Raw genomic sequence first — 12,475 nt, forward strand, 5'->3', positions numbered from 1 at the left:
CAACTCGTGCGTCGACCCAGCCACAGTGCAATAACAATAACGACGATCGTACTAACAATCGCGAGGACCACGATGACGGCGTTACCGCGTCGATAATAAAGCCTCGTCCACGGGACAATCGAATCTCGAGTGGAGAAAGAGGCGGAGTAGGAGGGCGAGCAGGAAGAAGCGGTGAACGCGACGACGATTCGATGCGACACACGCGCGAATAGCTGTGATTTTGTCGCGCGAAACTCGCGGCTCGTTTCCCTCATTCTCGATGGTTCGAACGTTGGATTGCCAGGCAATCCGACTGGATCGTTTCCAGACTCCTTTTCGCACCTGAGAAGTTCTTGTAAAATTGAGGCAAATGCCTGGATTTTACTGCCGCAAGGGAACCCTGGGGCGAGAGGAGACTTGTTTCGTTATTGGAAATGATGCTCGTTGGATTTTGAATCGTACACTCCATTTTTTACATTGAAATTTGAAAATTTAAACCTTTCCTCGACGAGTTATCGCGTAAACGACATTCAGCCATTCCCAATCACCAATATTTCACCAAACAGAACCAATTTCCCATTTCTACTGTCATAGGTTTTTAAACCTTGCAAAGGCTACGCAGAAAAATGTAATTTCTCCCTTTCCCCCTCCCCCCTGTTGTTAGCACAAACTGGTTACACGTACGTCGTTATTTTCGTTGCACAATATCCGGGGAATTTAATTTTCATACACGGTATTGAAAGCCTGTTCGACCGCCGCTTAATTTGCGTGACGATCAACTCGATTTTTCGCGACGAACCGCGACGAAAATCGCCCATGGAAAATGCATTATATTTGCTTTATTTATTGCCGGTCGTGCGGTTAGATCGATTTATTTTGCATATCGAAAAGCTAGCCACGGTTGACGAAGTGCGCGCATTTTGTTTGCCCATCGCTCGTACGAAGCGGCCTTTTGCCAGCCTCGTGTACAACACGATCATGAATTTTTCAAGAACACGCATCACATTTTCTACGCACGGATATCGTTTGATCGAATTTTACAAACTTTCCCTTTGGTTTCTGCGCTGTTGCTGGTTCTACTATCCTTTGAATATTTTTTTTTCATTATTGGAATATTCGTTTCCGTGTATTAGCACTTATTTTCTGATAACTTCCTTTTGGTCCATTTATTGAAAATTCTAGTACACGCTTGGTATATTTTTATCGTGTTATAATCATATCGCATTGAAAAGATTACAATCTGTTAGGCAACTTTAAATGGCCGTATATTTAATTGGCACCGCAACTCTATGCTTTAATGTAGGATCTCGCCATATCGTAGTGTCTGCTATGCCTCCAGGGTAATTGCACGGATTGAAATATGCAGACTATTCGTGCACGATGGTCACAGAACTTGGACGTATGCGCAAATTCGCGCGACGGATCGACCGGCTGATAATTAAGTCTCTTGGGTGCGGAAGCAATCATGAATCCGGCCTTAAGTATCGTCTGCTGGAGATTCGTCGAGCCGGGTTACAGTCTGGGGAAGCCATGGGAAAAGCTGAAGGATGGTAATTATCGAACTCGAGGAGACGAGAAATGAACGGGCGAACTTGTCTGACAGCGATCGAATTGCTTCAGCCACAATTTTGTTGGTCTCCAATCATTTCTCTAACACATAGATTTTTGTTAAAACGCGCAGCAAAATAGTAATGTACGATCGATAATTAAATTTGTCTGGCACCATCAGCCACGTTGATTGGACAGTCGGATCTTTTCCATGTCCTCGATGATTGACACAGTTGGATCATGGTAGGCTGAATGTCGTAATTGGATCTCGCGAGTATAGCGGCGATAGTTGTCAGATCGGTGGACCACGGTCCCTAGATATCGGTTCTTGTCAACAGATGTCCCATCGGCTGGGTATTGTTAGCGAACATCGGGAACAGAAATATCACCGATGTGTATATCCGTGTTCTGGTGAGGGAACTTGCAACCATCGTGTAGCCGCGCATGAACGTTGCCTCTCGATAGCATTGTTGACTCGATGATCGACCGTCGTTTACTTCCTATCTCGTGTGACGAATGATTCAGTGGTATTTCCTTAACCAATCATAATTTTCTTTGAAATCGTTTCAAGTTCGCTGCAACTTTATTGCGAGAGTTTTCGGAGAAGGATCCAATTAACGACTCGATGTTAAACAATAGTTTGGTGCATCAGGTGCTTTAACGCCGTCGTTGCAGGGCAAACGCGTCCAATTAATAAGGCAACGAACCACAGACTGGCCCCAATACCGTGCCATCCCTTGCCATACTATCTGCACACATTCGCTCTGGTTCGTTGTCTGTGCTTTCCCGCGCGACTACGACTCGGCTGGTCGCATTAAGCGTGGGTACACGAGTTGCCAAGTAGCTATCTGCATATTTACACGCGTTTCCCCGTGTACCGATAAAATCAGCCGCGCGCAACCTGCTCCGGAGGCGGCGGCGGCACTGCGGTGTCATAATCGTATTCCTTGAAATACCTCCGAGCATTTTGGAACCTCGTTACCGAGACGAAAGGTAAACACAGGCCGGGAATCGAATCGAACTAGCGCAGATCCTTATGGCTCTTTGAATCGTGCATCGATTAGGCTTGCTTTATAGTTGCCTCCTTTGAATACCGTTTTCTTCCTCCAACAATCGTCCTCTTCTCGTTTAGCGATTCGGGTTTGTTCGTTAGAACGTTGTATATACGACTTCTTTCTTGATATATTAGATTTTCACGTATTTCAATGGAAACGAAATTATTCTTTCCTTTTTGTTAGGCGAATAACGAGACACTTTTAATTAACGGCGATTTAGTTATCGAAGCGATTCCATGGCAAATTCGACACTGGCCAACGGAAATCGGTTCACTACCGATATCGATATCGGGAACAAGGATGTACTCGAGAGGGAACGCGTGGCGCGGTATCATCCACGGTTATATACGCGTGCACTTAACGCTTGCAATTTTTAATTACGCTCTCCGCCAGAATTCGCCGGAGTGCTGCAAGTTTTACGATAATTTCGGGCTATAATTCGTTCTACCGCGCGATCTACCCCTGGTTAGGAATTTTATGTTATTCCCCCCTGTCCCCTTCATTTTTTTTATACCATACAAACTAGCGGACGGTGTGGTCCGCGATCGCGGCAGTAATTAAACACGTGCGACGTAAAACCGCAAAAATTCGTGGAACGAGGACGTTGGAGAAATAGAGGGGCGTAGTGTATGAAGAAGCGAGTGTATGGACGCGATATCGATGGTCCCCTTTCCGGTATCGTATTTAATTTTTCCTCCCGTAAGCCAATTAAAGTAAATACGCGGTTGGTTCTGTAGGTATTTCGTGGAGGGTCGCAGGGTCGGCTTTTCGGTCATGCGTGAAATAAATGCGGGGTTGGAAAGCTAGCGAAAGTGGCTGTAATAAATCTTGGAAACGACAGAAAGCGGGAGAAAAAAAGGAAAGGAAAGGAAAGTAACGCGTAGAAAGGGGAACGTCTTCGCTCGGTTACCGCGCGATGACGATCGCGTACGTTCATTCGTTACCTTTTACTGCCTGCCAGTTAATGCGTTTCAACGGCAGAGATTCCTCCTCGATCAAGTTCCCAGTTACGAAATATTCGATGGAGATGACGGAGAGCGTGTCTCAGTTGATAAGCGACGCTGTGTCACGATAACTGGAATGTGAAGCGGCCGTTTGATGGGAGAAATCGGCCGGGCATGTCAGTTCACGCGAATAATGCTCGCTTGTGCTCTCTTCCTTGTATATTCGTTCGGTCGTTTAATAGCCTTTTACATAAAGTACGAATTCGCGCGAGTCAGACATCCGAGAAGGTCAGGGGCCATCGACGAAGCAATCTTACGGGATCATTGGATAGCTGGCTGGTTTATACTCGGCCAGAATTTCAATGCTAATGCGTGGCTTCGCAGACCGTGCTTCCCTTTGACCGTGTTGCTGGAACGAGCATCCATTTTCATAAAGCTGGTTGCATAATTCCTTTAACCAGCCAGCTTAATGGGTTCATTTTCTAGTAGAATATCGAGTTTCTTCGCTAAGCTATCTATCGTAAAATATGGATAAACGTTTTCGCATAAAGCTCCTTTGCCATTTTACTGTAACGGAGAAAAGAATTCGCCAGCAAAGCGACGCGCGAATGCATGAAAGAAACGAATGAAGATGCGCGAGGGCGGTTTAAACGCTTATCGGTGTGAGAGGATGGTCATGCGAACCGTTCTCCATCGATGGGACGAGAAACGAACGAAGGATCTTCGCCCGGAGGTCGACAGGGTGGATGGAGAGGTTCGAGAGAAGAATCGTTCGGGGCGCGAGATAAAGAAACGAGGCACCCAGATGCGTCCCGCGTGTTTTATTGCCCGTTACGCGACCAGGCCACGATAGATGTCGATATGGTTTCCCGTGTGTTCCTTCCGGACCCCTGAAATCCAAGTGGTTTTGAGAGTTCGAATAAATTCTAGTCGTTCGCGCGATTTTTCCTTTCCCCTCGGTTGAAATTCGATTTCATTGAGCCTGGATGTTTCGCGTTGTCCGCGAGTCGAGATAATAGTTCGAGGGAGATGCTCATACGTTCTTTTCTATTCCACGGTTGATCTCCGAGAATGTGGTGAATGGCCGAAGAGAAAGCCGAGATAGAGAAGAGCAGTCGAAGCTGGAGAAGATTGTTAAATTCGAAGTAGAAGTGAATCTCGTGAATGGAGAATTCGACCGTCAATTACTTCAGTAACAAAATGAACTTGTGGGGGCGATCGTCCGCGATAATTTGAAATATTTGGTGCCGCGTGTTGCCAGCTGCAGACACGCCGGCTGTTCACCAATGCGGAAGGTGCGCGGCCACGGTTTCAAGGTCACCGGCACCTGTCCGTTCGGCCGCATACCGGCTGGTTAGCAACCTGCCCAGGCACTTTCTCCGTTTCCCCGGCTGATATTATGCCCGCACGCACGGTAGGCAACCGAGCGTGCTCGCCTCGTTATGCATTTTTCAATGAGGCGGGTGTCCGCCTCGAGCGAGCCGCCCTTGACTTCGTCCGTGGCCCCTAACCCTCTCCACCGAGCTTCCTCTTTTCTTTCCATCTCTTGCTTTTTTATACCCGCAGCGCGTTAATTCTCGAATTACTCGTCAAATATGCACTCGACTACCTTTCCGAGACAGGGTTTAACAGCATCGCGTGCGGTTTTTTCGCTCAATCGACTGCTAATTTCATGTGTTTGTCATGCGTCGCGGTAACAGAAGATACAACGGATATTCCTCTCGTCTAGCAAATACTCGATGAACATACTCGACGTATTACGAATCTTTATGTATCTTCGTACGTCTTTATGTATTTTATATACATTTTATTGGTTTGGCAACTAAGGAATGCGAATTTTGTCATTAGTTGACATTGACAAAATCCGCATTTCCTTAGTTGCTAGCCCACAGGACCCGCATTTTCTTAGTTGCCAGCCTATACGATCCGCATTTTCTTAGTTGCCAGCCCATACGACCCGCATTTCCCCAGTTGCCAGCCCATATGACCCGCATTTCCCCAGTTGCCAGACAATATGACCCGCATTTTCTTAGTTGCCAGCCCATACGGCCCACATTTTCTTAGTTGCCAGCCCATACAACCCGCATTTTCCTAGTTGCCAATCCATATGACCCGCATTTTCTTAGTTGCCAGCCCATGCGACCCACAATTTTTTAGTTACCAGCCCATACGACCCACATTTCCTCAGTTGCCAGCCCATAAGACCTGCATTTTCTTAGTTGTCAACCCGATAAAATTCGCATTTTCATGAGCTTTGCCATATGGATGATAAATTGGTTCCTAAACAGGTATCCCTCTTGTCTAGCAAATGGTCGACGAGTATACTCGACATATTACGAATCTTTACGTATCTTTGTACGTCTTTATGTATTTTATATACATTTTATTGGTTTTGCAACTAAGGAAATGCGGATTTTGTCTCGCACGTCTACGTGGATATCGTAGAACAATGTGTCGATAGTTTAGAATAGCGCAGGTCCAAACTTCGAGTACCTACAACGGTATATAATAAATCCTGCGCCACAATTTTCGGTGAAACTTCAATTCACTGCGATTAAGTGGTCCCAGACTGATTACAGAATGGAGTAAAAACAACCGAAGTCCGGGAACAGGTACGGTACAATACCAGTTTTCTCTTCCATACAACCCTTATATTTTTTCCCTCGCATCGTGAATTTCGCCGGTGACCTCGTGCACGAGGGAGGGATTTCCTCGATGGAGACGGTCGAAAAACTGGGAAAACATGCCTTTCAACTTTGCCGTGTATCCCTGCAGGGATATCCGCGGATTCCAGGGGTGGGAATGGTCCAAGGGCTCCGAGGCTTTACCGCCCTTCGCGTGGTCGCCTAAGCGGCTTTTTGCGGGACGAGTGGCTCTATTTCTCGCACGATTCGGAGAAATATGGGACCTTCGTTGACCGTCGAGGGATCGAGGTGGCTTGTACTAATTGAACCTCCTATCTAAAAAGAAACGCCGTGAAGAGCGTGGCGCGAAAAACGCTCTTCGACGTTTAACGTTAGCGGATAAGCGGCTAATTGGATAGTTGACGACGAAAGTGAAATTGCTTGGCAAATAGAATCAACGATGCCGTTAAATTGGAATTCACACGGAGCTTCGTTCGAACGAATCGCAGAGATTTTTTTAAAGTTCAAGGTGTGTCACTCTTAATGTACAAGACTCGCACGAGTTTGGGGATTTGTTTAAACAGAGAATCGAATCAGAAGTTGCTCAAAGGATCGCCGCAAAGGACTGAGTAACTCTATCCAGTGTGCGTGTGAATGCAGCGGCAAGAAGCAGCAAGCAAGGAAACAGGTTAATCTGCAAAATTCGATTTCGAAATTTGCTCATCCACGGAAGCAGAGCGAAGATCGAGCTACGTTTGCGGTTTTCGTCCTCTGGCTGGATGTACATATATCACAGCCGGTATAATCGAGTCGGACGGTTCGTTCCGACGAGATTGAATTAGAAAGCGTGCCGCGCTCTCGGATGTTGTCGCTCCTCTTGACGGATTAAGATGGAACCGCGTTGGACACATAAAAATGGATGGACCGATGGAGGACAAGGTGGAAAGAACAGCTAAGGGGATCGGAGAGCATCGAAATAAGGGACAGGGATCTTCGATCTCGCTAAGTAACGAGCCTTATCGCTCCCACCGCGAGCAGAAGCTTCTGCGATCAATATTTGAATAAAGCGATTCGTCGGTAGAGAAATATTTGACGGCGAACCCCGAGCAAACAACGAGAAATCAAGACTCCGCTTTCCGGAAAGAGAGAAACAGAAAGAGAAGGAGAGAAAGTTCTCTTTCCCATTTACAGATCGCTACGAGATCGTTTTTCCATTTCGTTAAAAGGATGCAGAATATCGTTACCAGGAATCGTTCCAAGTGTTTCGCCTTTGAACCGGCCATAATTGCTCGGTGCTCGTAAATTTCCGCGAAACGTACGCGCGAGGACAGCGTTAATGATTCTCGGATCGCATGGGTAATGTCGGGATAAGTCCTCTGGAAGGTACGTAGAAACGTAGAAGAGGCGGTACAGCCGTGAGAGGAGAAAGAAAAAGAAAGGTAGGATATTCAAGAGGCGAAAGAGAGGGGTATAAGCCACCCTACTCTATCTATTTCTATTTTCTGCTTCTCAGAGAAGTTATCGGGCCGGATGAGTCTGTGCTTAGAGGGGGCTGGAGAGTCGAGCTGGAAGAGCCGCCACGCCAGCCGCGCTCTTATTATATCGATGGCATCAAGCCGCCCTAGAAAAGCCCCTGATATATTCTCACGATTTTCCGACAAAGCGTTCTGCCGTTTCGCGCCAAAGTGCTCGCGAATAGTCTCATTTTTAACAAGGGATGCGAGGAGGGAGCTGTTGTTCGTCGCGAACGCTTCCCGCTCAGGGGTGCGCAACCACGATCGTACGCGAGAATTTTTCCCTCGATGCTTCTCTTCGTTTAAAGGATGCGACGAGCCTGTAACTTTTATCTTCGATAGGTCTTCTCAAAATTCGAGACAGCCTATTTTGAAGTTCCGTTAATAGTTTATTGATTATTATACTTGCCGAGAGCGAATACCTAATCATATTGCAATTACCAACTTCCAAAGACTCCTCCTCGAGTTCTATTCGGAAAGCTATAAGTCAGGCGCCTAGAGATCTTCGAAGGATCTACGTGCCTCCGGTTGCGCGAGACAGCCGAGGAAACACGCTTCCTCAGACGAGGCGAGCGTGGAATCCGATTCCGGAGGGTGGTCTATTTACCGAAGAAGAAGGAGCGGAAGAAGCAAGCAAGACGGTTAGCCGGTGCACGAGCGATATTTGTTTCCGTCCTCCGACCGACTGATTCTCCAATTCGAGCTACACGATTCATTACGTTTGTCGCCGCTCGTGTCTTATGTCGTATTATACCTGGTCGTCGTTCACGGAACTTGGCGGTTTTCTTCTCTCTCGTTAGTTGGCCATTTACTCGTTTGTCCATCCAAAAATTGAAATCGATCTCGAGCTAGCGGTTAACGAGCTACGCAAACGTTTTCCTCAGCTTCCGAGTACTTTCTACGCCTACGATGCCTGCACTCTCCGAGTTTTTCGCTCCAACTTCCATCAAATTATTGACAAGACAAACTCTTCGAATTTTTGCCGAATTTCCTCGGAGCAACTTTCGGAAGATGTAAACTCGGCAATGAAGGGTTAAGATAATATTTTTATATAATAGAGGAGGATGGTGTTGCGCACCTCTGCCTTCGTCGAGCGGAAGTTGGCGTTCACGGAGTCGCTGCCAACGCAATTTCAGCCAGCTGGACGTTTGCCGCACTAAGCGATACGAGCAGCCATAGACAGAGAGAATTTTTCATCCGTTAAGACGCAACCCCCGGAGGAAGGGTCGATCCGGCGGTGCAACGACTACGGGCTATACGGAAGCTTTATCATCGTCGTCGTTGTCACCCGTCGTTTCGAGCTTTACCGCGCAACTTACCAACTGTTAGCCATACACCGGAAAAACGATGAAACGGGACGTTTCAAATCCAAACGCAAAGTGACTGTTCCAGTATTAGAACCAAGTAGTGGCTCCCATTTCCATCCGCATTCAAGCGGATGAGAAATAGCCGTACGAGTTGCGCGTTCACAGAGACTCTTCTATGCGTATAGAATATTTTTTATGAATACGAATCGATAGAACGAAGTCTCGATAACCGATTCTAATTTCCCCCGAAACTTTTTGCGTTACATCGGCAGTCGGTTCTTGCGCGACCTCGGCTCCAGCGAATTTCCTCCCCGAAGCGAATTTCCTATCCAGGGAGGAGTTTTCGAAGAGCATCCCAGCCAGATCCGGATCGTTGGAAATTAATCTGGTCGCCCGGGAAATCCGGGATATATTCTTAACCGCTTCTCGAATCGCTTCTCGATCCGTTATCCATTTACGAATCTTTGCCCGGCTTCGATATCGGGCCAAAGAAAACGTTAATTGCGCGACTAATTGCGAAGACGCTGAACACCAGACTGTATCTCCCGTGACAAAGGTAATTGCACGGTAACGAAGAGACAATTAACTGCTCCATTCTCGCGGACAAATGGTCCCGCATTACCGGTGTCCCCTTTACACGCCTAAACACAGCAACAGAGGCTGGTGCGCGGATGCGGAGGAAGGTGGTCGCGTTATTTAAGCGTTATTTTACGCGGTCAAGCTTTGCCTATGCAAATCCACGTCGGCGGATTATGTATTCCATGCATAAATTATAAATACGACATAGGTACGTGGCAGCGGCGCAAAATTTTTACTCTCTTCCGCTTTGTCGAACGTCCTAGCGTCTCGTTTCGACGTTGCGTTCTCTTTATGAATGCCAAAGATCTTCCTTTCAGCAACTCGAGAAACCTTTCTGTTCTATCGAACGAAGATCTTCGAGGAATGATCCTCGTTATGGAAAATTTATTCGCGATTCTGTGTAGCATGATTTCTACGGTTTATAAATCGTATCAAGATCGCAAATAAAAGTATTACGTTCGTACAAACTGGCAACAGCTTGTAACGTTTTGTAAACAGGCGCGGACGCCAACGTTGCCCGATCAAAGTTCAAAAAATCGCGTTAACACGGCCGTATTTTACGCACGAATGTGACGTTAATGGATCTCTTTGAACCTTGTTTAATCTTTCTCTGGGCGGGAAAAAAGCAAAAAAGGAGGAAACGCGTCGCGGGGATGGTTAATTCGTTCTTTTTAGCGTCAATTACTCGGTCGCCGACGATTTTTCCCGCGCACTCCAATGAATTGCACGCGCGTCGAAGTAATGAAAAATAAAGGGGCGAAGTCGCAGCCTTAACAAACGCCAATTAAAATGAAAATAGCCACGACGTAGCAGCGAACCTCGCGGAACAAACCGGCTCAGGTCGAGGAGAGGGCGGTTTATAATTTCGCCGTGCTTTTCCGCGGCCATCGGGCATGAATGTTTCATGAGCTCCGCTGAAAACGTTCAAATCAGAAACAGCTGCCGCCGAGGAAAAGATCAACCGTGTCGCGACCCGTGAAACGTCCAGGTGAAAAATGTGGTTGTAACCGTGGGAGAAAAGAAGAGGCAGAACCGTCCAAAAAATTTGTAAATTATCCTGCCTTCGAATTTCGTCGTATTTTACACGACTCGAACAAGATGAAGATTCGAAGATCGAGTACCGATGGTCGACGAGGAAATCTACCAAAACGGAAAAAAGGGGGGAGGGGAGGGAAAGAGAGTCGAGAAAGAAAAAGTCAGCGAAAGAGATTGAATCTATCGTGCAGAAGCGAATAAAGCTTTGCCGTTCGGCAGACGTTCTATCTTTGCGGAATCTGTCGCGCGACAGCTTTGCCCGATCATCGGGAGCTTTTGCTTTTTTCCCTCCTCTTGCCTTCCTAACTCGACTAAAAGCAGAAAAATGCAGAACGCGCGGAGACAGCTGGTGGCGAGCGAAAAAAGGCAGCTAATACGCTGGCACGAACGCTCACGTGAAAATCAGCGCAACCGTTTGACGTGGAAAATCGTCAAAGGGGAACGACAACTTTCCCCTGTGCTACATTAAAGCTACATTACTGCAGCTACGCGAACCGAGCTTTTTCCTCCTCTCCTGGTCTCGTTCACTCCAGGCTCTCTTGTTCTCTATCGCATCGAGCAAAGCCAAAGCTAGAGAGGAGAGCCGGAGAGGAGAGCACGCCGTGTGAAACGCGCCGGAGAGAGAAGCGTTCGTCCAGCGGACGTACTAGGGAGAAGTCGGGTAAAAAGGAAAGAAAGGAGAACGCAACTCGTTTAAAGAGACTTTTTCCTTCGTGGCAAACGCGGCCACTGCGCTTCGTCATCGATAAATCCGTATTCTCCGTCTCGATCTAAGATTGTCTGCTGACCGAACATTGAAAATTCAAGAAGATTGAAGTTGATTAAAGATTATCTACGGCAATGTGGGGGATGTCTTAATACATCGGATAACATCGCAGGTAGTATCTACGCTCTAAGAACAGACCGAACTTTGTTTTCTTAGCATACATTCGTGATTTATGACTACTCCAGTATCAATATTAGCGTTCGTCAGATTCTACACGAAGTTAGTTATTACATTGGCAAAATGGGTATAACCCTGTCGGAGCTCGCGTTTTGCTTTCGAAATCCACCTGTCCATGGCTATCGTACGTCAAAACATCAGGTTACAACGGATCACCGTGCAGCGGGACGATTTAGCTAAACGGGAGAAAGTTGGTGGCGTTCTCGGAGCCACCGGCTCGCTTCCTGAATCAATAATTCCTAAAGGGTACTTCCTCGTTTTCGTTCCATCGGATTCCGCTTATTTGTCCACACCCACTCGACCCAGAGACAGAGTGAGCGAGAGAGAGAGCACGAGAAGAGCGACACCAGTCTGTTTGCTCCCCTTTTGCCACCGGCAAAGAAAGAAAGAAAACGAGACAGGGGAGGGGGCGTATCGTTTTCACCGACATTCGGTCGACGCTGTTCTTTTCGACCGCGAGGGGTGAAATTATGGCGGGTCGCGTGGAAAAAACGCGACACGAGAGTCCTCGATAGTCCTCGATGGGCGAGGGGGACTTTCTGCTGAATTGACCATTAGCGCGGTTATTAGGAGGGCCAAGGGGGGTCCGTGTACATGCATGTATATGTATTATATACATACACGTACGCTAGGAGGAGGAAGGCTTTAGAATCGTTAAAGCGCTTACGCTAGGAAGGCTGACTCTCTTTCTCTCGCTCTGCGGCACACATGCGTGCGGGATAGTCGCTAAGTGGTCCATTCAGCGCTGCCTAACGGAATACATTACAGGAAGTAGCAGTTAAAAAACCTTTTCCCCCGGCAACCCCCACTGCCTGTGCGTCTTTGGACCCACGGGACGTAGAGTAATTCTTGCTCGTTAAGCCGAGTTATTATATCTTCCTAATCTGTATTACGATGGCACGCGTTTGGCTGGACACAGAGGTACGTTCGAGCACGAGCAGAGAAAC

At 47.2% G+C, this 12,475-nt stretch overlaps 1 protein-coding gene across 9 annotated transcripts in view; it reads right to left on the bottom strand.

Moving 5' to 3' along the window:
* LOC117214322 (uncharacterized protein CG43867) overlaps nt 1–12,475 on the bottom strand; it is a 98,470-nt gene that overhangs the window by 23,668 nt on the left and 62,327 nt on the right. The window lies entirely within an intron of this gene.

The sequence above is a fragment of the Bombus bifarius genome, unplaced genomic scaffold (genome assembly GCF_011952205.1).
Source record: "Bombus bifarius isolate JDL3187 unplaced genomic scaffold, Bbif_JDL3187 scf7180000009200, whole genome shotgun sequence".
NCBI classification, from domain to species: Eukaryota; Metazoa; Arthropoda; class Insecta; order Hymenoptera; family Apidae; genus Bombus; species Bombus bifarius.